This window comes from Protopterus annectens, chromosome 11.part0, assembly GCF_019279795.1.
Source record: "Protopterus annectens isolate FY-2018-M chromosome 11.part0, PAN1.0, whole genome shotgun sequence".
Lineage (NCBI taxonomy): Eukaryota > Metazoa > Chordata > Ceratodontiformes > Protopteridae > Protopterus > Protopterus annectens.
In genome coordinates, this window is record NC_056745.1 from 1,506,851,626 (window position 1) to 1,506,877,447 (window position 25,822).

Sequence of the window (25,822 nt, forward strand, 5' to 3'; positions counted from 1 at the left end):
TCTGGTGTCATTCAAAGGGGATCCAGTACCTGTCTGCCTGGGACGACATGATTGAGAAGCCATGATGCTTTGCCAGAGATGGTCTGCATCTGTCACCCCTGGGATTATGGTTACTGGCTAAGGCTCTTGCCACCCCTATAGTGTCTTTTTTAGGCAAGGTTCAAAGGATAAAACCACCACCACAACAGATACAAGCATGCAAAATTTGAAGGTAATGCTACTCAATGCTAGAAGTCTGAATCTCAAAATGCACTCTCTCGAGGCACTGCTGAAAATGGAGAACATCGATATCTGTACAGTAACTGAGACCTGGTTCAAGGCTGCAGAGATCACCCCTGCAATACCAGGCTACAACTCTTACCACACTTTACGGCAACCAAACCAGGATCGAAGCACTAAAGGCAGAGGAGATTCCATATTCACCAAGGATATTCACACCTCCAGGCTAGTTGCCCAACATAATGCATCTGAAATTCTACAGGTGCAACTAACTCTTAGGTAAGACTGCAATCCAAATTGTAGCTACAGATCCTCCACCATGCTCCAAGATTCTCACTGCACCTTTCTAAACATACTAGAAAATATTAAGATATAACCAAACACCCTAATACTGGGTGATTTCAACAACCCTGCCATTAACTGGGAAAACTACTCAGGTACCAACACCTTTGCCCAACGGTTCTTGGAATTCATAAATTCCAACACCCTGGACCAACTAATATAGTCCCACCAGGGGCTCAAATATCCTAGACCTGGTCATTACCAACATGGGAGATTGATGCTTCACACCAGTGGTCACCCCCTCGTTGGTCAGGTCTGACCATAAGCTAATCACCCTTGACGTCCCAATCCCACACCCACCCCCCCAGTAGGGAAACTTCCATAAAAAACTTCTTCAAAGCCAGCTTCATGCTAGTCAAGTCAGAAGTGACAAACTTAATGACACCCATGCAGACGGGAACTGAATGTTTGACTGCTGAATCCTACACTAAGGCACTGTAAGAGCACATCCACTCGTGCATGAATCATGCCATTCCAAACAGAACCAAGACAGTCTCCTCCAGAAAAAGGAACCCAATCTGGTGGTCCTCTGCCATAAACAAACTATACAACGGAAGGAAGAAACTGTTGCAGAAAATAGGAAAATCCCAGGATGAATAAACTCTCTTACCAGCCTCAGTAAGACGCTGAGATCCCTCATAAAATCCTCCAAAGCTAGTTAAGAAAATAAAATTTCCAAGATTCCAAGGAAAACCACAAGGCATTCTATAGTTATGTCAAGAATCTACATGGCAATGCTCAGATCTGCTCTGAGCTTCAACAAAATGGCATTAAATATACTGATCCCAAGGATATTGCCAATATCCTGGCAGATCGATTCATTGCCAACTTCACCCCCCTCTCACCCCCTAAAGGGCCCATATCAATACCGAAAGATTGCCAAATTCCAGTAAACACGGCCACAGAGGTAAAAAATGCACTCTCCAAAGCTACAAATACAGCCTCCATGGGACCAGATGACATCCTGGTCTGTGTATTACATGAACAACAAAATGAACTGGCACCTCACCTAAGTGTCATGTTTAATCATAACCTCACCTAAGGCTTCATGACTAGTGAGTGGTGCACAGCTACAGTTATCCCACTCCACAAGGGGGGGGGGTCCACCTTGGATCCCAGGACCTATCGTCCCATCAGTCTGACCAACCTGATCTGCAAAGCCATGGAATGCATTATCATGGAACTTATAAACAAAGACATTGGCAACCTTCAAACACTGGACCCCACCCAGTTTGGTTTCGTAAAAGGCCGATCTTGTGTCCTCAACCTGATTGACTTCTTTGAATCAGTCTCCAGAGCCATGGACAAGGGTAAGGCCAACACTGCCTATCTGGACCTTGCCAAGGCCTTCAACACCATCCCCTGCTCTGGAATCATAGATAAACTTACTAAGCTGGGCATTACTCCTTATGTCACTCGATGGGTTGCCAACTGGCTTACTGACAGAACCCACACTGTAAAAGAAGCCAAATCAAAATCCAGCTCCAGACAAATGACAAGCAGCGTACCTCAGGTTTCAGTCCTGGGAATGCTCTTGTTTGGCATATATTTCTCTGAAGTACATGCCAGGACTAAGGGACTCTGGCTTACAAAGATGACTGGAAACTGGGAGCCATTATTGAATCCCCAAATGATGTGGATAGTCTACAAAAGGGCCAGCTTCATGCTAGCCAAGTCAGAAGTGACAAACTTAATGACACCCATGCAGATGGGAACTGAAAGTTTGACTGCTGAATCTTACACTAAGGCACTGTAAGAGCACATCCACTCGTGCATGAGTCATGCCATTCCAAACAGAACCAAGACAGTCTCCTCCAGAAAAAGGAACCCAATCTGGTGGTCCCCTGCCATAAACAAACTATACAACAGAAGGAAGAAACTGTTGCAGAAAAGAGGAAAATCCCAGGATGAATAAACTCTCGTACCAGCCTCAGTAAGAAGCTGAGATTTTTATTTATTTTTTTTTTATTTTATTTAACATTTGTTGACCGGGAATGTCCGACTAGGTTCCACAGAGCCTGTTTTCAGCGGAGGCCCGGGGAGAAATGCCTCAGTAAGATCCTCCAAAGCTAGTTAAGAAAATAAAATTTCCAAGATTCCAAGGAAAACCACAAGGCATTCTATAGTTATGTCAAGAATCTACATGGCAATGCTCAGATCTGCTCTGAGCTACAACAAAATGGCATTAAATATACTGATCCCAAGGATATTGCCAATATCCTGGCAGATCGATTCATTGCCAACTTCACCCCCCTTTCACCCCCCTAAAGGGCCCATATCAATACCGAAAGATTGCCAAATTCCAGTAAGCACGGCCACAGAGGTAAAAAATGCACTCTCCAAAGCTAAGAATACAGCATTCATGGGACCAGATGACATCCTGGTCTGTGTATTACATGAACTACAAAATGAACTGGCACCTCACCTAAGTGTCATGTTTAATCATGGCCTCACCTAAGGCTTCATGACCAGTGAGTGGTGCACAGCTACAGTTATCCCACTCCACAAGGGGGGGGGGGGTCCACCTTGGATCCCAGGAACTATTGTCCCATCAGTCTGACCAACCTGATCTGCAAAGCCATGGAATGCATTATCATGGAACTTATAAACAAAGACATTGGCAACCTTCAAACACTGGACCCCACCCAGTTTGATTTCGTAAAAGGCCGATCTTGTGTCCTCAACCTGATTGACTTCTTTGAATCAGTCTCCAGAGCCATGGACAAGGGTAAGGCAGCCCACACAGCCTATCTGGACCTTGCCAAGGCCTTCAACACCATCCCCCACTCTGGAATCATAGATAAACTTACTAAACTGGGCATTACTCCTTATGTCACTTGATGGGTTGCCAACTGGCTTACTGACAGAACCCACACTGTAAAAGAAGCCAAATCAAAATCCAGCTCCAGACAAATGACAAGCGGCGTACCTCAGGTTTCAGTCCTGGGAACGCTCTTGTTTGGCATATATTTATCTGAAGTACATGCCAGGACTAAGGGACTCTGGCTTACAAAGATGACTGCAAACTGGGAGCCATTATTGAATCCCCAGATGATGTGGATAGTCTACAAAAGGGCCTTACAAAAACAGATGCTTGGTGCCAGAGCTATGGGCTCAAGCTCAGTGCCAAGAAATGTATAGTTATCCCCTTTGGGAAAAACCATGTACCCATGAATTACCACATAAGTGGCAGTACACTAAACACTGAAAGTGTGATAAGGGACTTAGGGACACAGGTGGACAATGGTCTCACCTTCGATAACCACATAGCCACAACAGTCAGGAAATCCTTCTATGTGGCACACCTCATCACTAAGGGCTTTTCATCCAGAAAAAAGGTGGTCATTGTCCCACTGTACTCATCCCTCATTAGACCCATTATAGAGTACAACATCCCGTTTGGTATGTACCTCACAAGACATCTGCAACAACTAGAAAGGCCACAGAAATGCCTCACTAAAAGAATCACAGGCCTAAAGCAGATGCCCTATGCTGACCGTCTAAAAAAAATACAGCTATACTCTGTTGCATATCACCTACTCAGAGGTGATCTCTGCTTAACATACAAGGCCATGTCAAACCCAGTCCTGTTGGACATGCTACATTTAATGAAATCCCAATCCCTCAGAGCCATATGCTCCAAGGATCTAAACCTGGTCATCACAATGAATAAAACATGCTGGAGGGATAGGTTCCTGACCCAGAGACTCCCCATACTCTTAAATAAACTGCCCATACATGTCAAGCTGAGCACCTCTTTGGCTCTCTTCAATAGGCACCTTGACTATTGGATGGGAGATAGGAAATTCACCCTGGGGATCATGTCAGTTGCCCTGCTAGACAGGGGACCAGGGAAGTAAATATTCTGGGGAGAAATAGCCAGGGAATTGTTATGGCTATGCTTGTATAAGCCCTAAGGCCAATAGCCTAGTACCAAATTACAAACCTATGATTAAGTAAACCATGAACAGTCAACACAGGTTTATCACCACCGAAGCACGGCACAATGGTGCAGTGGTAGCATTGTCAACTCACAGCAAGAGGTTCTCCGGTTCGATTCTCAGCTGGGGTGCCTTCTGTGTGGAGTCTGTATGTCCTCCCTGTGTTCGTGTGGGATTCTTTTGAGTGCTCTGGTTTACTCCCACATTACAAAGACATGCATCTGGAGCATTTCTCACTGGGCCTCAGCTGAAAATTGGTTTTGTTCCAACTTTCCCGGTTAACAAATGATAAAAAAATCACAGTAACTAAGAATTTTCATTCCAGCAGAAATGGAACCTCATCAGAGTAAAACATAAAATCCAGTACAATTTATGCACAAATGCCAACAATCAAAATCAGTGATTCATGTGACACACCAGTTAAGTAAAACATCAATAAAAATTCATTAAAACACATTCAACACAATACCTCTTAACACAATACATGTAATAAATACTATCCTATTCAATAAATGACACAAATAAAAGAAAAATATAAAGTTAAGAAATGAATAGTAAAATGAATATAGTGAGCATCATAAAAATCAACTTCGGAAGGAAGGGTTTCTGCATTGAGTCTCAGTTCCTGAACAAGTTCTTTATATTCCCGGAGAGTATCAGCATCCCCAAGCTTTTCCTAATATTGAAAATTATCAGTTGCAAAGAATAAAACCTTCTTAAAGTTTGCAGCCGCCAGACTGTGCCTATATAGTGCATTAGCTGATCTGTATTTCTTAATATCATACGTTTGTTCCCTGATCTGGTCCTTTAAATTCATGATGGTCTTACCAAAATAAAATGCTGATCATGAGGTGTATGTGACCAAATATACCACCCCCTTGGTGTCAACTATACACCTACCAAGACAAGCTAAAGTCCTCTTCTAAATTTCTACCATTACATAAGGTCCATTGTTAATAAATCTACAAGACTTACAGTTATCACATGCTTTCATAAAGCTGACTTTGTCAACTCTTTTACATTTTGCAAGACACTTTTCTAAAATGTGGTTCAGGCTTGGAACCTTACTAAATACTGCCTTGGGTAAACACCTAGTTTTTCCTTCAGCTTCACTGTAAAAATGGAGGCCCCAATGTCTTCAATAATATTAATGTATTTGGACATTGGTGGAGGTGGTCTCACCAATCCCGACTTCTTAGGTCCTGTCTGTTAGCCAGGTGGCAATCTAGAGAGTTATATAGATATTTATAGATCAGAGAGCTTGTTAATGCCTGAGAGGAGTATTATATTAAATGGCTTGGCCAGGACAGGATATGCAGTATGCACTCTTTAACCCTTGTCCATTACCCTGGTGGTCCTCTCAAAGACATCTACCAGGTTAAGTAGTCAAGACCTTCCCTTAACAAAGCCATACTGGGATGGGTCCAGTTCCTGATGGTTGCCGATGTCCTTGTTTATCATTTCCATGATAATTCATTCCATGGCTTTGCATATTACACTAGACTGAAGGGTCTGTAGTTCCCTTGGTCCATTCATGGCCCACCCTTGAGGGGGGAATGACTGTTGTGGCCTTTCATTCACTTAGAACGTAGCCTGTTTCAAGGCTGTATTTGAAGAGTACCTCAGGCAGTCCTGATAGGTCATGTTTTATAATGTTCAGGAAGCAACTAGGGATGTTCAAACAAACAAACAAACAAACAAACAAACAAACAAACAAACAAACAAACAAACAAACAATCAAACAAACAAACAAACAAACAAACAAACAAACTCAACAACTTCAGAGACCTGAAAACAAAAAACATTATTGCAAGAAAAAAGGTGAGAAAGACAGCCATTGACAACATGTCTCAAGCTGTGGATGTACAAAGCCAGCTGGATTAGAACTGTATGCTTGGAAGTGTAATCAGTAATGAAAACAGTGGCATTACTAAGACTAACGGTGATGAAGATCATTCCTTTGTAACAACTGATAGAGCAGATATTATTGAATTAGAAGTTGAAAATTCTTCAGATCTGGTCAGAAAACATACTATTGTAATTGGAGATTCCATTATTAGTGGAAATGATGTTTACATTTGCAAAGAAGATAATGAACACTGAATAGTGTTATGCTTGCCAGGAGGAAATATATAGGATGTGAAGCAAGTTTTCAAATATCTTAATGTAAAGAAGCATGGACCTGTTTTATTCATGCTGATATAAATGATCTCATCCACAAGGACTCATTGACTGTTAGTAGGGAACTTACAACCCTCTTATATATCATAGCTAATGCAGGAGTTAATATGTATTTTTCACAAATCACATATAGAAAGGAGAGTCAGATCACTGTCAATGAAAACATTTCTGGCTAAATACCTACATGAAAAAATCATCTCGTTTCAAAAAAAATGGAAACGTGTAGAGCATCCATATCTACTTTTGGGCACACGTGAATTCAGACAGGATGGTGTGCATATGTCAACATTAAATATTTTGTAATATTTGATAAAGACAAGGCAGGACTTTTGCCATGCCAAAAATTTAGCAGTTTCACAAATATCAACATTTGATGCATCTCTGATGTTTGATAATGCTAAGAGCATTAATAACAAAAGCTTTTTTTTTTTTTTGGAAACTTTGCTACTTTCTGACAAGATTGATGTTGTTATTGTTTGTGATACATAGCTAAAGGGCAATAAATGTTTTTACTGTAACAGATATTCTAACAAAAAATTAGGTGGAGGTGTTATGATAGGGATTGTTATGAGACCGGTGGTTATTACGTGCTGAATGATGACACCAAAACTATAGATTGTGTAACTGTGACAATAAAGACAACCCTGGAACATATAATGATTGCCTGAGTGTATCGATCACCAAAGTCAACTGCTGATAGCAAAAAGGAATTCTTACGTCTTGCACGAAACACAGGAGGGAAGAATAATAGTGGCTTGGGATGTAAATTCACCAGAAAGAGAATGGAATAATATTGATTTGACAATATTACTAAGGAAATGATTCACTATGTATGTTCTCAGAACAATAATTATTTCAGATTGTAAAAAGCCTACACTGGAACAGAACATAATAGACATCACTTGTATTCCTAAAGAAATTACTGTTATTTCATATCAAGTTTTACCACCATTGAAGTGCAGTGTTTATGGGGACATAAAGGCTAATTTGTTGCTAGATAATTCTGTCAAACTGAAATATAATGCAATACACAAAAGATTAATAGCAAATTATGTGAAACCAATATAGTTGCTATGTAAAAGTAATTGAAGTAATGTGTTCAATGGAAAAACTGCAGAAGGAATGTGAAGAGTTTTGCAACAGAAATTTTTTGAGTGCAAAAAATTAAAAATAAATATTTAACATCAGGAAATAATGCATACAAGATCAGGAGGGCATATTTCCTTTAGAACAAGAAACTTAAGGTGAGAGACAAAAATATAAGAAATGGAAAATATATCAAACTACAACTTTGAGAACTGAAATAAAAAGGGTAGACAAACAAATTAAACAAAGTGTGAGAGACAAGATCAAGAAAATTTGAAGAAAATCTATATGAAGATACTGAGCATAACAGGAAACAACATTATAGATACATAAGATGTGAAAGGAGTGAAGATACTCAAACTCATAAACTGCGTGTAGATTCTAAAATTTATTCTCAGACACAGCAGTTTATAGATATATTTATAAAATCTTATGCAAAAGAGTTTGGCTCCACAGATGAGGAGATAAGTTTTCCTAGTGATATTTGGATAACCTCAGATATTGAAATCAAATTAGATTATATAGAAAAAGAACTATGCAAGCTGGATCCAAACAAAGCACAGGGAGGAGACGGAATCAGTAATAATGACCTGAGAACCCTTCAGCAAAAACTTACAGTACCATTATATCTATTATTTACTAGGTCATATAAATATGGGGAGAATGCTCAAGACAGGAGACATGCAATTATTAAACCTTTCTTTAAGGAAAAAGGGAGTAGGACTTACCCACAGTCATATAGACCCTTAAGTGTACTTTCATGTTGTGGAAAAGTAATGGAGATGGTAATATTGGATAAGGTATTGTCAGAAATGTAAAGGCTGAGAACTGAAATCATATATCAGTATGTATATGGTGAAAACAGATTTATTAATACCTGTAATGTGGCGGTCTATAACAATATAATAACAGCTATGAAAGAAAAATTGTGCTGTGATGCAATTCAAATAGATTCAACTTACACATTTGGCAGAGTCTTACACAACCACCGACTGATCAATAAATTAGAACAGCTAGGTTTTGATTTCCTCTTGATAAGATGGATAGCTACATTGTTTACAAATAGGACATGGCACGTATCATACAGAAACTGGGCATGTGAAATTCTTGGTTTTGCACTGCGTGTCCCACAGGGCTCTGTCCTAGGCCCTTACTTGTTTAGATGTTATCTTTCAGACCTTATTTTTTTCATCTGTAGTGTACGACAGTCTGTATTCAGATGACTTGAAATTGCGTAAACAATTTACATGAGATACACATAGGGTATGTCTGCAAAAGAACTTGACTAAATTGGCCACAAATTGTATCACTCCATTAACTACCAGATGGCATGTAATACAGATGGTTTTATCTACAATGTGAGTACAAGCCATTCATCCAGGTTTTAAAACTGATTTGGAACTTTAGGCAAGAACAATTACTTTATGTTAATGGCCTATATGGACTACATGCAGCTTTTTCTCCACTTGCAGGAAATTCAGCAATAATTAAGATAATCTGGAAAGTTTTAAAATATATATGTTTGTTCTTATCTATCAATGTAGATAAACCAAGCTTTTGCAACTATAAGATGAAATTTAATTTCATATAAATCTATGTCCAAATCTTGCCATCTTAATAAGATACTCAGATATATTCTGAAATGGACATTTTTTTTTCTTATCATTATGATCAACTTATGACGCACATGATTAGAGGAAGTCACATTCTAGAAAATATTTAGAAACTGACTTTAAGGACATCCCATTTAACGGGCTATATTATCCTCAATTTATGGTAATGCACACATGTTTATTTTACTTCTTTAAAAAGGAGTACATATTTCACAACTGTATTGGCTGTATAAAACACCTGTTTAAAAGACTCTATAATCAAGCCTGAAGACATTTGATCTATATTGCAAAATAAACTAAGACCAATAAACTGAAAACAGATCTTAATCGGAAGTCATAAGTCCTACTTACTGTCTCTCTACTTCTGCTGCTTAAATATGACAGGATCCAGTAGTCCCTCTCTACAATCCACATGCCACACAATGATTTATCCTTCAGCTTTTATGCTGATATAATTTTGTATCACAACCAATTGTGTATTTTTGGCAATATTTCATGAGACATTTTCTCAAAGTGCATATCTAAATATAACAGAGCCTGAAAACGCCATAATTCAAAAGTGTTTCAGACTATCCCATTGATGGGAGAATATTGAATAAATCCACAACATTAATATTTGAATATAACCTTGGTTCACATCATTCAGATTACCGAAACTTCTGTTGTACATCCATTTACTTACTCACAGTTTTATCTTTTATGCTTGTTTTTTTCATAACTAGTTAGCTTAAATAGTATAGCAATGTGATATAAACCTGTTAAAAGCTTTAAAGTTAATCCATTTAATAACATTCTTCGGATATGTTATAATTTTCACCAAGGTGAGCATCAGCCAATAAAATACTACACTAAATGTGAAGTTTTTGTTACACAACATTGTTTAAAATAATTTTCATGTTAAAATCATTGCAGATAGTTTGAAAGTTTGTTAATTTAGCATTGTTTCAACTATTTTCATGATGCAATTATTGTAAAAAATGTATTTTTTTAGTGTGTTGTGTGTAAATAATCTTTCAAGAAATGCTTCACTTTGCAAGCTATAGTACCTTGATATTAATAATGCAAACTGCAATAAAAAGAAATAACAAAGGAACAAGAAATTAGCTACCCAGATCTTATTCTCTTATGCCTGTCTCCATCTGTTCTGCTAGAAGCAGTTTTAGCTTACTTAGGATTATTGCTATGTTCTTAAGTTGAATAATCTCTAAGAACAAGAACAGGTTGCACCTTTCCCGCTAGTGAAATATACTTACAATGTAAAAAAGTGCCATGTGAGATTTTGAAAATGTAGTTCATACTGGTGAAACAATAGTCTTTGAGCAACATACAAGATGCAGAGCACCTTGCACTGTTCTTATTCCAAGGGTGGACAGCCAAGGTAAGGGCTAACAATATGGAGATGCCAGCAAAATTCATCCTTGGGGCCCATAACAAAGATGTTCCCGTACCACACTAATTCATTCATATCCTCCGAGGAATACACAACAATGCGTTACACAAGAAATTTGTCTTAATCACAAATGCCAGATATACAGACTGACTTTTGGTAGCAGTTATATTTCACTGCAACAAGCCTCTGTACCTCGTCAAGGTAGTCAGTCACACAGAGGTCCACTCACACCACCATTCATACTGACTAATACCAGCCGTCTATAGAAACACCAATCTAGATGCCACAGACAACACTATCTGTACCAGAACATAACACTTATTTCTATATAAACACACACACACACACACACACACACACACACACACACACACACACACACACACACACACACACACACACACACGTTTAATACTCTCTAGCTCCTGATTCTGTTCCCATCCTTCTGTTTGCTGCCCTGCTGTATCTGGTTATTCCTTATGTTTGTCTCATCCTAGTGCTGTAGATCAGTATAGGTTGGTTATTGTACCTCTGATGTTCATTCCTTCTGATAATGTTAAACTGAGATCCCCCTGACCACACTGATGGTTGCAGATGTACATCTGTCGGTGAGTCACTGGGAGTTTGTGCCCAATGCTGGGGATAATCATGTTGCCTTTATCTCAGTCTGTATCTCCTCTCAGTCCTGGGTTTCTACATCTTTGTTCAATAATAGTATCGTACAGCAGAAAAAGGGGGGGTACTGCCCACCTGAGGTCCCATTCTTCACATTTGATGCTAGGTAGGGTCCCATATGTCCAGACTGGTGAGAACTGAAGTGTAACTAATGAATGTCAATGGATAACCCAAGTCATTATCTTTTAACATATTTACATCAGACTTCAGTTTATGATGTTTTCCCAGGGACTCTGGTGTGTAAGTAGATGTACTCCTTATCCCATCCTTCTGGTCCTCACCTTTAGGACACAAGGAGGTGTGTCTGGTTGATGTACTCTGTATCCACCCTTCTTCTGGTCCCCACCTAGACCACGAGGGACACTGGTGTGTGTGAGATGTACTCCTTATCCCCCATCCTTGGTCCTCCACCTTTTTAGGACATGAGGGACTCTGGTGTGTAAGTAGATGTACTCCTTATCCCATCCTTCTGGTCCTCACCTTTAGGACACAATCATGCATTTTCATGTAGTTTACAACTTGTCCTCATTCATGTCTCATGTTGGTAACTCCTGTGGAACATGCATGATACCAGTGCATAGCTGGAGCCCCTCATCCCTTATGGACCCTCCTCACCCTTATCATATCCAGATGCATGCTGGTAGGTCATCCTGGTTCTCTTCATTACTAACCATCCTACTGTTGTATTACAAAGGAGGGGAGCTAATTTCTCGTTCCTTTGTTATTTCTTTTTATTGCAGTTTGCATTATTAATATCAAGGTACTATAGCTTGCAAAGTGAAGCATTTCTTGAAAGATTATTTACAAGACGTAACGTATGATGCGTTGATGGCTCAGGTGGGACAGGAAGTTATCAGGGGGTACCTGATGCTCCAAATACTGTGCTGGTAGTTGTGATACTGACACACTCTAGGTGTGCGTTCACATCTCATGTTAATGGTGCTCATCCTTGGGATACAATAAGGTTATAGAGGAGTATAAGGGGGGGCATTGCTGATGCACACCCCATTCTGTTGGTCTGTACTCCCATATCATCTGGAGGTTCAGACTCTTCTTATGCTCACATTTATCCTTCTCTCTGCTTGTATTATAGATAAGCATTTTCAGGGGTGCTGTACCCCTAAGGTGCTGTCTTCACATAACATGCAAAACTGGGGTGTAGCCTGCTGAATTATGGTGGCGACTCTGGTGAAACATGCACTAACACGGAGTGGTGCTGCTTCTGCTCCTGTTCTGGTGCACCTTCATCACTGTCCTGTCCTAGTGCCACAGAGAAACTAAAGGTTTTGATGCTGCCTTGAGAAGCTGCCTTTAAATTACATTTTAGTGTTGAGGGTCCCCATCTAATCATATCTGGGGTGCAGGTGCTTATGTTTCTCATCCTTTACTGCTTCACTGTCGTTATTACATCTGGAACACATTCTCATCACACATCCACACTTGGCTTTTCATGTTTTACTGCCGTAACACAGCACAAGGACTGGGGTACTGCAGACATGCACCCTATCAGATAAAATGTTGAAATGATGTCCCATTTAATAACATTCACTCAAACATAATCAAAACTAATTCTGGGAACTAGCAAATACCATCACATGCAGAGCCAAACTCAAAAGCAGTACCCACAACAACTCTATGCAGTTTTCCTCTGGATGTCTCCATCTGAATGACCTCCTTAAACAATCTTCATCCCAACCCTCTATAACCCAACTTTCCAGTTAAATAAAACTACAAGAAAAGAGATTATGATATTACTTGACCAAATCCAAACAAACATCATGCAGGGGTGAAGAGCCTTCTTCCCTGATTTATGCTCTATAAACATCAACTTCTAATTCCACTCAACACATCCATAACATCTGTCTTTCTCAAAACTTTATGTATGCTGTATGTAAACAAATAATATTCAGACACATTCCGAAGTTATGGAAACCCAAAGATACCTCTGCCTTTGACCATCATCAGTGCTTCCCACCCACAGACATATTCTGGAAATGCTTATCTTTATACAATGAATGGACTACATTAAAACTTGCACCATCCTTAAAACACTTCACCATGCCTTTTTGTAAGGTTTCAGCACCATGACTGCCATATACGTTTGGACTGATGACATCCTACAAGGTAAAACTGAAGGCCATTTAACAAGTGCAGTATTCGTAAAACTCACCAACATTCATAAAGCTCACCAAAGTCTTTGAACCAGTTGAAGATGAATGCCTACATATCTCTTTCAGCTGCTCAGGAATCAGCTCAAATGACTTCTTTACAACAGAGAATTCAAAGTCTAAATAGACAAAACACACCAGAGCAAGTCACCCTCACCAACGGTGTTCCGGAAGGTTCCGTACTCTTAATCCTTCCATGCACCCTTTTAGTAACAATGTAACAGCAAACATGTCACATGTTCATATAACTCTTTATGCAGCTGACATGCTCATCTGCAGGTCCAATCCATCACATTCCTATAATAAAACACTCTTAGAAAACAACCTCAACACCCTGTATAACTAGCTGTCATCAAACAAGCTCATCTTCAACATCAAGGAAATTAAAGCAACATTGTTTGAATCTGGACAAAAACTTGCCTCAGTCACTCAAGACCATGGAATCCTTCTCAATTAGAAAGATCAAACAGAAACCACATCACATTTTAAATACTTAGGCATGTGTACAGACTAATCTCCAAATTTCCCACACCATGTTATAATAACAAGCTCCAAGATTAGTACACTTCTATTACAGGCCAAGTATAAATCTCAGACTTCCTTTCACCTGAACGCAGACATGCCAGTCATAGATGTCCTACTTACCCAGGAGGAGAATCGACTAAATGTAATATTTGCAGCATCCTGTATATTCTGCAAATGCAAAATATTGTAAATGAGTGCACATCATTGGTTTTGCTAAGATTGTATCACATTGGTTAGTTTGCTACTATTTGCCCACTTTTTAAACTAAACTTACCAATAATACTGATTCCACTGAGTGTAAGTGACACTCCAACGTCCAGTCCGGTGTTTCTCATTCTGTTCCATAATAGTGCTTTAGAGGAGCATAAGGTGATTTCACAATATATGTAAACTGAGGTCTCATCAAATGTCAGTGCAGGTAGCTCAGGTAAAACAAACACAGGTGCATCTAGATCTGCATTTTCAACTCATTATGGTGCTGTTTCCATTTCCAACATTTTTATTTAGAGCAGAATGGAGGTCAGATAGTCCTCAAAGGCTCTTTGTAAGGTAAGGTATAAAAGTATGATCTCATTAGATCCAGTTGCTGGAATCTCAAGTTATCCAGACATTTAATAACAAACAGATGGTGATCATTTTCCCACTACTCATCCTTTCCCAAAGCTTGCGCTACAGAGAAGCATAAGGATGGACCTGTGCTTTCAACAGTCATAACGATTTTGCTCTTCTTTTGAGGTTCTGCACATTTTCCTTTAAGTAAGGTGCTAAAGTATGGTCCCACCTGACCACATTACAAGTAGCTCTGTTGTAAAATATAGCTGGTATAGCCAATACTCCTTGCATCTTGGTTGGCATATCCTCATCTGAACAGCCTTATCCCATCCCAGTTTTCCATATCCTTGTTTCTTTTCTGTTTAAATAATTCTTTAATTATGGTATAGCTACACTTCTATGATGCTGTTTTTTCAGATAAGATGTTAAGCTGATTTCTCATCTGAAATTATTGGTAATTATGTCAGCAGATTGAGAAGCAGCTGCCCATAAGCAATCCTTATGTTCATCGGCGTGTGCCATCCAGGTGAATGTCATTATCCCATCCTTACCCCCCTCATCCTTGACCATCCTGTTACTACTGAGCACAGGCTGAGATACTGCACTCCTGAGGTGGCTTACTGACTACAAAAGCCCTAGTTAGTGATATCTGTGATAGATCTGCTGGAAAACACAAGTGCTGGCACTTACTTGGTGTCACACATCTCATGCTAGCGGTCATCCTGCTTTTATCCTAGCAGATGTGCCTTACTGTCTCATGCTTCTATTCTTCATCCCTTATCTCATCCTAGTTCTGCAGAGAAGCATATGACTGGTCTTTAGTCCTCTGCTATCATATGGCTGGTCTTTAGTCTTCTGCTATATTGAATTACTTTATTTAATTAATTGCCTTTGCTTACTGGAGAAGTCCACAGATCCATTCTGAGCCTAGTTTCACTGGAGGCTTGGAGAGAAAATCTCCACAAATAGCATAAACATACAGAGGTATACATATAAAATGTGTACGTTTGAAGAGTATATACCACAAAGGTAACATATGTGACAATAGTTTGAATTACTAGTAACATAAATTGACAAAAGTAAAGCACAACAAAGGTAAATAGACTGACATTTCATAGATGTTTCCGGCAGATTTATAGCAAGACTATCACCTGGTGTTGATATATAGTACATATTAAACATTAATATCCATATTAAGCAAAGGCTGTTAGGTTGTAAGAGGTGGATGGATGGTGCAATTGCAATTCCAGAAAGAAGATAGGTAGTCTTTGAGAGAACTTTTGAAAGAGACAAGGTTTTGAGTAGTTCTAATGGTTAATTCTAGGACATTCCAATTTTTGCCTACCAAAAAAAGTATAGAAGTTGGCTGTCTGGCAAGTTCTGTTTCTGTGCTAGCCAAATATGGTGTTTCTCTGATCTGAGGCATCTCTCTGGATAGCAGTAGATAAATATCAAACTAAGAGCGGGACAATCTGATGGCTAATAGATTATTTTGTGTGCAGTAATTTGTTACAGATAGTTGAAGTAGTGTGGTACTTATAGCCAGTTCAGAGAGTCAAGAATGGTACAGTGATGGGTAGAGTGGAGTTTGTAGTGAATTTAGTGATTTTGTTATAGCAATTCTCCAGTTTAGCTTTTAGGGAGGATTGAAGGTTAGTAAGTAGAGGGGCACCATAGATGACAGAGGGTAAGGAAGTGTTTATGACTATACAGGATTGCCAGCTTTTGATGAGTTTGTTGATACTATGCTGTGTGTGTGTAAGTCAAATTTCAAGTGTTTGTCTATAATTACTGCTACTAGTTTTTAGTGTGTAACAACCTCAATTGCTGTGAGGAAGTATATTGAAGTGGGTTTGTTTAAAGGGGTTGACTTCTTAGGGGTAAATAGCATGAGCATGGTTTTGTTTGGGTTAAGGCAGAGGTGATTATTAGACATCTAGGCCTCAGGAGAAGTAAAGGTCAATTAAGTTATATGTTATAAATCAAATATAGAACTGGCAGATGATGTAATGCTCAAATAATCTTCGTAATGAATAAGTGATCCTTGATTATTGAAGAATGAAAACTACTGATGAAAATGCTGAATAGAAGGTGCCCCAGTATGGAGTTTTGGAGGACTCTAGTAGAGATGTTATAATATGGAGATAGGGAATGTTGCTATTTAAAAGCATGTTGTCTATCTGCTAAGTAGTTGGAGAACCATTTGAGAGAGGATGGGAAAAGGCCAGTGTTAGAGAGATGGGTTAGAAGTCAAGGGTGAGAGTGTCTCGGGCTCTAATAACTGTGTCAATAAAAGATATGAGGGGAGTTGTGATTCTATGGCCTGGTCTAAATCCATGTTGTGTGGGAGACAGATATAGGATTTGGTTGTGAATTACAAAGCTTAGAATTTGAATATGTGCATATTTTTCCAAGATCTTTGAGACAGGATAGAGAACAGCTATTGCTATGATGAGATACTGTCTTTAGATTCTGGGATAAAGGAGGTTCCCATCTGGTGATATGTATTGTAGATAAGTTTGAACACCTCACTATGGTTTGGTGATCTTCATCACTGCCCATTCCAGTAATACATTTTCATCTCATCTTGATGTTCATCATAATTGCCTCATCCTTCTGCTGTAGCACTGTGTTTGCACTCCATATTTGCTCTCCTAACATTGCATTGGCACATAAGTTATATAATCCTGGTGTTGACCAGCTTTTTCACTTCCATTCATTCCTGGGCTGAAGATAAGTGTAATAGCTGATGTTCTTCTCATAAGTTGCTACTCTTTTGGTTGGATATTGTCTTGTAGTTGATATTCCATATCACCACAGTGTGTGTAGCAATCTGTAATATACCAGTATGTAAATGCTGCTCATCACATGTTAGCTGTCCTCGTCTTTGTGCAATCTGGAGGTATTAAATTAATCCCCTCAGGTTCTTTTCCATCCCTCTGGGTACAAAGGTAATTCTTTCCCTGTTCTTCTCATCATTGTGCCTTCCTTGCTCTGCAGTGTACCTTAGATATGATGCTGCAATCATGAGATGTCACCCATGTAGTAGCAGGTTAATGTGAGGACCAAGGTCACCATATTGAAGGTATCTCATGTGGGGCACATATTTACCCGCATGAGATTGTTGTTATTTTAACCTTGCTTCATCTGCTTGTATGCACTCCACTCCCAAGATTTATGACCAGTCTAGAAAAGTCACAAGTGAAACACATACTCATCTGTGAGAACCTGTAGCACCTTCTCCGTAACCAGCCTTGGTGTATCTCCTTTTGAGGTACCTCACCCTTGTCCAATTGCAGAGATGTATCACATCATACTGCATGCTATATTCCAGAGATACTGAAATTCAGAAAAGATGGTCAAATGATGTCCAGTTTGACTATATTGGAGATATAGATGCTACAAGTCATACATCTGGGCTATGACTGGTGTTCCTCATCCATCTGCTGGTCCTTATCCCTGTACTGGTCCTTATCCCTGTACTTGTCCTTATCCCTGTACTTGTCCTTATTCCTGTACTGGTCCTTATCCTTGTACTGGTCCTTATCCCTGTACCCTTGGTTGAGAGACATCCTGACATCCTGGTGTCCTTCTTCCTTGTTGCCTCCACACAGGCTCTGCCACTTTTGTGTTCCATACCCTTGCTGTACCCGATGTCTATAGAACAGCATCATGGGTAATATGCACTGCCAGGGTCCCATATAATTACATCAGGCTAGTTCAGCTAAACATTGCACTTACCACTGTGAATATGGATCTAATATCATCCTCATAGCATTTGGATGGTTAGGCTAGTCCATGCCTTGTGCTTCTCATCCGTATCCCAGCTTACTGCTGCCGGTCTCATGACAGAGTTCCTGCTCTGCTGCTCCAGTGCCCTTCAGATAAGATCCTTTACTAAAATTTCACCTGGACAGGTTTGGTTTAGCTCAGGTAGAACATTTACTGAGTTACTTACCAATGTGTGGCAGAGACTCATCTTGTGGGCTTAGTGGTCCTCAACCTTGCCCTGTCCTGGTTCAGTAGGTTAACATATGAGGATGCTTCACTCCTGAGCTGCAGTACTTTTGGACAAGCATACTGGTAGGTCCACTGAGACAATACAGGTGAGATTTTACCTGATACATGCCAGTGTGAGACACGTGCTTCACATTCCATCCTCCTCACCTTTATGATACTGGTCCTCCTGCTGTCCTCATCCTCCTTATCTGTGTGCCATCCTAGGATTGTGGACCTGGTCACAGAACTGCAGGAATCCTAATGTGCAATTTAGCTCATGATATCTGTCTTATGTGGTTGTTACTCTTACTTGGCCCATACCGAAATGTGACTTCATATCATCCTGGAGCATCTCTCGTTTCTTCCAGACTAATTTCTACAGCAGAAAATGGGTTTGTACTGTATATCTTCATTGTATTCCCAGGATATGATGTAACACTGAGGTCTCACATAATTATGATTGTGATACTTATAGTGAACATAAGTGCACCAGTAATGATCAAATCCCCATTCTGGTGCCTTTCATTTTGACCCATTGCAGTGTTATACTGGAACATAGGTAAATAGATACATGCCTAAGGTGATGTCCTTCAGAAAATATATAAACTCAGGTCCCATCTAATGCCAGTGGAGAAAGCTCAGGTGGAACACACAAATGTGCATCTGGTGTTCCTTCTCCCTTGACAATCTGAATGTGCATTTTCATCATATCCTGAAGAAATGTCTTCTTTTTTCAATATTCGTATTTATAACAGTATGGAGGTGTTACAGTCTTCAGATATCACTTTTGGGTAAGATACAAAACTCTGACCCCTTTAGATAAATTTGCTAGTATCTTAGGTCACTCACATTCCTTGTGATATAGAGATGCACAAGGGTGATTCTCTACTTCTGAGGTGCTGCTCATTTTTCTTTAGGAAGGACAGAAACTGAGATCCCATACAACTCACTTGTGTACCTGATAGTGTTATCAAGAAGCTGATCCCTGTCTTCATACATGATGCAGGCAGCCCCATTTGATGCTGGAGGTGTTCATACCATTTGAATGTGCACACTTATCTCATTCTGGTTTTCTTTGTCCTAATGAGGTGTTGCTGCACTCCTTTAATACAACCTTTTAGGTAATAGGTTAAGCTGATGCCTAAGCAGACGATGGTGACACTATCTCAATGAATGGACAGCTGCAGCTTCTTATCAAGTCCTGACATCCCTCACCTTTGTCCCATCCAGATAAATGTATTCATGTCCCCCTTACACTCTTTAGTGATAATGCTTTTATTATAGTGCAGAAGGTGGGATATCCCACTACTCAGGTAATATTTTAGTGTATAATATTTGTAATAGCTCTGTTATACAACTACAGGTACTTACATACTGGTGCTTAGCTCAGGCTACTGCTGTTCGTGACTTTTCCCTTCCAAACTTAATTATTATCTCATCATTATGGTTTTAAATTAAGCTACATAAAAACACATTGAGCATAGTTTAAACGTAACACAACAATGTGTAGATGGTACATATCACATCTTTGTATTCCTTATCTCTGTGCAGTCTGTTGAGACTTCCTCATGCAAATCTGGTTCTTTTCAAAACATTTTTTTGCATAGCTTATTCATTACCTGGTTCTTCCTAACCTACAACTTTGCTGGCTCTATGCTGCAGCCTTGGCATGATGCTGCACTCCTGAGATGTGACCTTTCCAGCAGCAGGTTAAACTGATCTCTAACTTCATCATACTGAGGGTATCTCAGTCGAGTCACATACCTTCCTGCATGTGGCTGTTACTCTTCTACCTTCATCACTTCTGCTCTTCATCTGCACAGATTCTCAAATTTATGTCCGGTGTTATCAGTCCTGGAAAATATCAAGTCTAACACATACTTACCTCTGTGAACCTGCTGCTCCATCTCCCCGTCTTCCTCTTCTCTTCCTCGTTCCTTCCCAGGTCATATCTTCATCCCGTTCTGCTGGTTCTGATCCATGTCCCATCTAAGAGGTCACATCTTTATCCCATTCTGCTAGTTCTGATCCATGTCCCATCCTATTGCTACAGAGGCTATCACAAAGGTACTACTCTGTTAATGTGCTGCCCTGCAAGTACTCTTTTGAAGTAACCTTCTACCTATAAACACGTCTGTTGCAGATCAGATTGACACTTTACTTACTTGCAGCTGGTGACAGACCTGCCATCCTTGTAGTCCTCATCCTTGTCTTATCTTGGGTAGAGTTAGGGGATGCTGTTTTCCTCGGGTATTGTAAAATAATTCCCAAATTAAGTAAGGCCTATTCAGACATACTGGTGAAAATTTAGGTGAAACTTGCCAAAATGTAGTAAATACTTCTTATCACATCCTTTTGGCCCTTATGTTCATGCCATCCAGACACAAGTCCTACTTCTATACTCATCGTTGTCGTCTTTCCTTCTGTTCTTCAGGTGGGTATTTGATTTCTCTAAGGCTGTGGTGTAATTTTAAACTGGGTCCCCCCAGGCTATGGTGGCGGAATCGAAGATGGAACATATATTTTCGTGCTATAACTCATGCTCTCCATCTTATGCCTGTTGCTTCACATACTTGTCCCATCCTGATGTGCACATCATGTGCTCCTGGTGCTTCTCACACTTCTTCCAGCCTACTCTGTATAATCTTAACTTAACCTCTGATCACAAAATCTTAGCATTATCTCAGTGAATGAATGGATGGAGAGCCTTGTCCAGTGCTGACACTATTTATCCCTGTCTTATCTGTGTCGCATCCAGAAAAATGTGTTTACGTCATCTTTGCACTCGTCATCCTTCATCATGCAGTTGCTATGGTTTATAATGTGGGAACTTTCAATCCTGAGGTCCTGTATGTAAACCAAAGCTGCAGTTTATACTTGTGATAAGTCTGTTGGAATATGCTGGTGCTCACTGTGTGCTTCTTTTTTTATGCAAGTGGCTCTCATGCTCTCTAGAGGTTCACTCATGCTGCAAGCTCTTGTTCTTCATTCCCTATTCCATCCAACTGGTGCAAGATGAGTATACCAAACAGATGTAATGGAGATCTGCACTCATAAGGCATGTCCCTTAGATATCCTTAATGTGAGGTCACATATGGCAATCAGGGGGTATCTGTTGCTGTACAGACGTATCAGTAAGATAATGCTGTGTTCAGGCAAACTTATAAAGTGAGATCCTCTCTACTGCCACTGCTTGTGGCTAAGATTGAAAACTCCAGTGTGTATCAGCTGTCCCTCATTTTTTTCCATTTCTGATGTACATCTTCAGCTCATCTGAAAGTTCTTCACAAATGCCACATTCTTCTGCTGCTGACCAGCATGGCAAACGCTGCTCTACAAAGGTGTTAAATATTACTATACTGGTAGGTAATTTTCATAACTCTGGTGTTGCTAATTTTCCCCTTCCTTTCATCCTTGCAGTATAAACAAGCATAGGATGGGTGCACTTTTTTGGGATATGATTTTAAACTGAGATGCCATATTACTCCGTTGAGTCTAGATCAGGCGTAGCAGACAAGTATATAGTTACCTGTCATCACATCTGGGTCATCTTATCTTTTTTGCAGCCTGGAGTCACTCTATTATCCAGTCCTTCTTCTTTTCAAACTTTCTATGTGCAGAGTTTATTCACATCCTGGTTCTTCTGGCCCTGGCACTTTCCCAGTTCCATACTCTAGACCAGGCATAATGCTGCTCTCCTGAGATACAATCCCTTTACAAACATGTTACACTACTGTCTAATTTTACCAAAGTGAGCATATCTCAGTTGTGAAACCTACCTACCTATATGTGACTTAAGCTCCACCTACCTTGTCATAAGTCCAGACTAACCAGTCTGTGCAAATCTCAAGTGGAACAGATACTTCCTAATGTGAACCTGCAGCTCCTTCTTATCATTTTTCTATTTCTTCATTCCATCCCAGTTCACATCTACATCCTGTCCCAGAGACGCATCCTTGTCCCATCCAAGAGGTATAACTGCAGCATAATGTGTAAAAACTCCTACAGATAATGATGATCTGAAAACATGGTAAAATGATGTCTGAGCTGGCCATGTAAACAATAGACAAATTAGAAGACAAACTTTCAGGGTTTGGTACCCCTCATCTTACTGGTGGTCCTCCTTATACTGTTTTTAACAGTCATCATACCATCCAGTTTTTGTTCATTCAGATGACATCTGGATGTACAAGCAGCCTTATCCTGTCCTGTTTGTCCTCAGTCTTTATCATGTCTATTCTAAGTAGTGGTTTCATGTAGGGTGCACTGCTCTAATGTTATTTTTCAGATACAATGTTAAATTGATGCCTGATTTGAAAATATTGGTGGTAATACATCAGTGAATGGATAAGTAGAACTCTGTATGTAATCCTGATGCTCCTCATCCTTATTGCATCCAGATAAATATCTTTATAGCATCCTTATTCTTAATCATGTTGTTGTTACTGTGAGTAACAAGGGTATTCCACCCACCTTATCCTTAATCGTGCTGTTATTACTGTGTGTAACAAGGGTATTCCACCCACCTTATCCTTAATCATGTTGTTATTACTGTGAGTAACAAGGGTATTCCACTCATGAGGTGGTATATTTATACTAAAGCCTTAGGTTTTGATATCGCTGGTAAGTCTTTATAATATACAAACACTAATACTGATTTGGTGCTGCTAATTCTAGTGTTCCTCATACTTCTTCACTCCAGATATGCATTCTTATCTCATCTTTTGCTGCCTCATTCCTTGTCTGATCAAGGAGGGAATTTGTCACACTTAAGGCAATGTACTCTGGAAAATATGTTATGGTGAGGTTGTATATGGCAATTATGAGCAAACCCATTTTTGGAAAGAAGCTCTTGTACAGTTCTACACTAGTGATATGCTTTCTTCGGATAATGTGATAAGGTGAGATCCCTCTTGATGTTATTGTTTATGGCTGAGGTTCAGCTCCCCTGCTTATATCTACTGCTTGCCTTTGCCCCTTATAGATCTACATCTTCAAGTCATTTTGGTCCTCTTCAAAACTGTCCCATCCTTCTGCCGTAGACCAGTATGTGAAATGCATGGAATGCAGCACAACTCTGGTGGGGTCTTAATATTGCACTAATACATATGCTACACTGTGCAATGCTGGTGCTAATAATGTTTTTCTTCCTTTCATCCTTATAATGTAGAAAATAAATGTTATTAGTGCTCTAGCCCTGAAGTAGTACTCTTTTTAGATATGGCTTTACATTGAGTCTGACATGCCATATGATCTCATTGTGGATAGCTCAGATGTAATGTGTTGATTTGTAGATGATGTTCATCATATCTTGGTGGGTCCTTTATCTTTTTGCAGTGTGGAGGTATTTTCTCATTCCATCCCAGTTCTTTTCAATCCATTTGTTGTACATTCTCATCCATTCTTACACCATGTAGATGGAGTGTTGTCTCTGCAGCGAAGCATAAAGTGGGGGGCTGCACTCCTGTATGTGTCATCCTTTGGATGAGATGTTAATCTAAGGTCATATCTGCTGAGTTGGTGGTAACTCAAGTGGATGCAAAAGATCCCTCAACAGTTATTCAAAACAGTGAGGGAAGTTCCCTGATGCCCCAGTCAAATGCCCCCTAGTAGTGTAAATACTGCCTTGGCTCTCCCCTGAACCGAGACTGCTATCCCAATGAGATTAACCTGGTCAACAAGGGATAACATAATAAATAAATAATAAATTAGGTAGCTCTTCTTATCCTTGTGCTTTCTGGCTTCAGTACTATAGGCAAAGCATGATGCTGCACTCCTGAGATGTGCTCCTTCTAACAGCATGTTACATCAGTACCCAATTTCATCATACTGTGCGTATCATAAGTAGAACACACAGGTACATGCATGAGGCTGCTGTTCCAACAACCTTATTTCTGCTCCTCATTTCCAGTTCCTCCCCAATCCTAAGACCATCTTAGCCTGTCGGTGAAAGTCTCAAGTGGACCACATACCTACCTGTCTGAAGCTGCTGCTCCTCCTTCTTGTTAGTCCATCCCAGTAAGTATCCACATGTCATCCTTGTCTCCCTTATGCCTGTTGTATCATAAGGAGTGTACTGAAGCATCCACATGTCATCCTTGTGTCCCTTATACTTGTTGTATCATAAGAAGTGTACTGAAGCATCCACATGTCATCCTTGTGTCCCTTATACCTGTTGTACTGTGGCATATTGTCTGGTATGTTGCAAAGGTGCTGACAATCAGAAAAGGTAGTAAAAGAAAATGATGATGACTCTGATCATGCATGAGATCGGGCTGCTGAAAGTCATGATTCTAGGGTGCTTAAGGTGCTTTTAACCCCGAGGTGGTGGTCCACATCCTCAGTGATGATGACTCTGATCATGCATGAGATCGGTCTGCTGAAAGTGATGCTTCCAGGCTGCTTAAGGTGCTTTTACCCCGAGGTGGTGGTCCACATCCTCAGTGATGATGACTCTGACCATGCATGAGATCGGTCTGCTGAAAGTCATGCTTCCAAGGTGCTTAAGGTGCTTTTAACCTGAGGTGGTGGTCCACATCCTCATTGATGAGACTCTGATCATGCATGAGGTAGGTCTGCTGAAATTCATGCTTCCAGAGTGCTTCTGGTGCTTGTAACCCAAAGGTGGTGGTCCACATCCTCAGTGATAAGATTCTGATAATTCATGAGGTAGGTCTGCAGAAAGTAATGCTTCTGGTGCTTTTACCCAGAGATGGTGGTCCACATCCTCAGTGATGATAACTCCAATCATGCATGAGATCTGTCTGCTGAAAGTCATGATTCTAGGGTGCTTAAGGTGCTTTTAACCCAAGGTGGTGGTCCACATCCTCAGTGAGAAGACTCTGATCATGCATGAGTAGGTCTGCTGAAAGTCATGCTTCTGATGCTTTTAATTCAATGTGGTGGTCCACATCCTCTGTGATGATGATTCTGATCATGCATGAGATTGATCTGCTGAAAGTCATCCTTCCAGGCTGCTTAACGTGTTTTTAACCCAAGGTGGTGGTCCACATCCCCAATGATGATGACTCTGATCATGCATGAGGTAGGTCTGCTGAAAGTCATGATTCATGGGTGCTTAAGGTGCTTTTAACCCGAGGTGGTGGTCCACATCCTCATTGATGATGATTC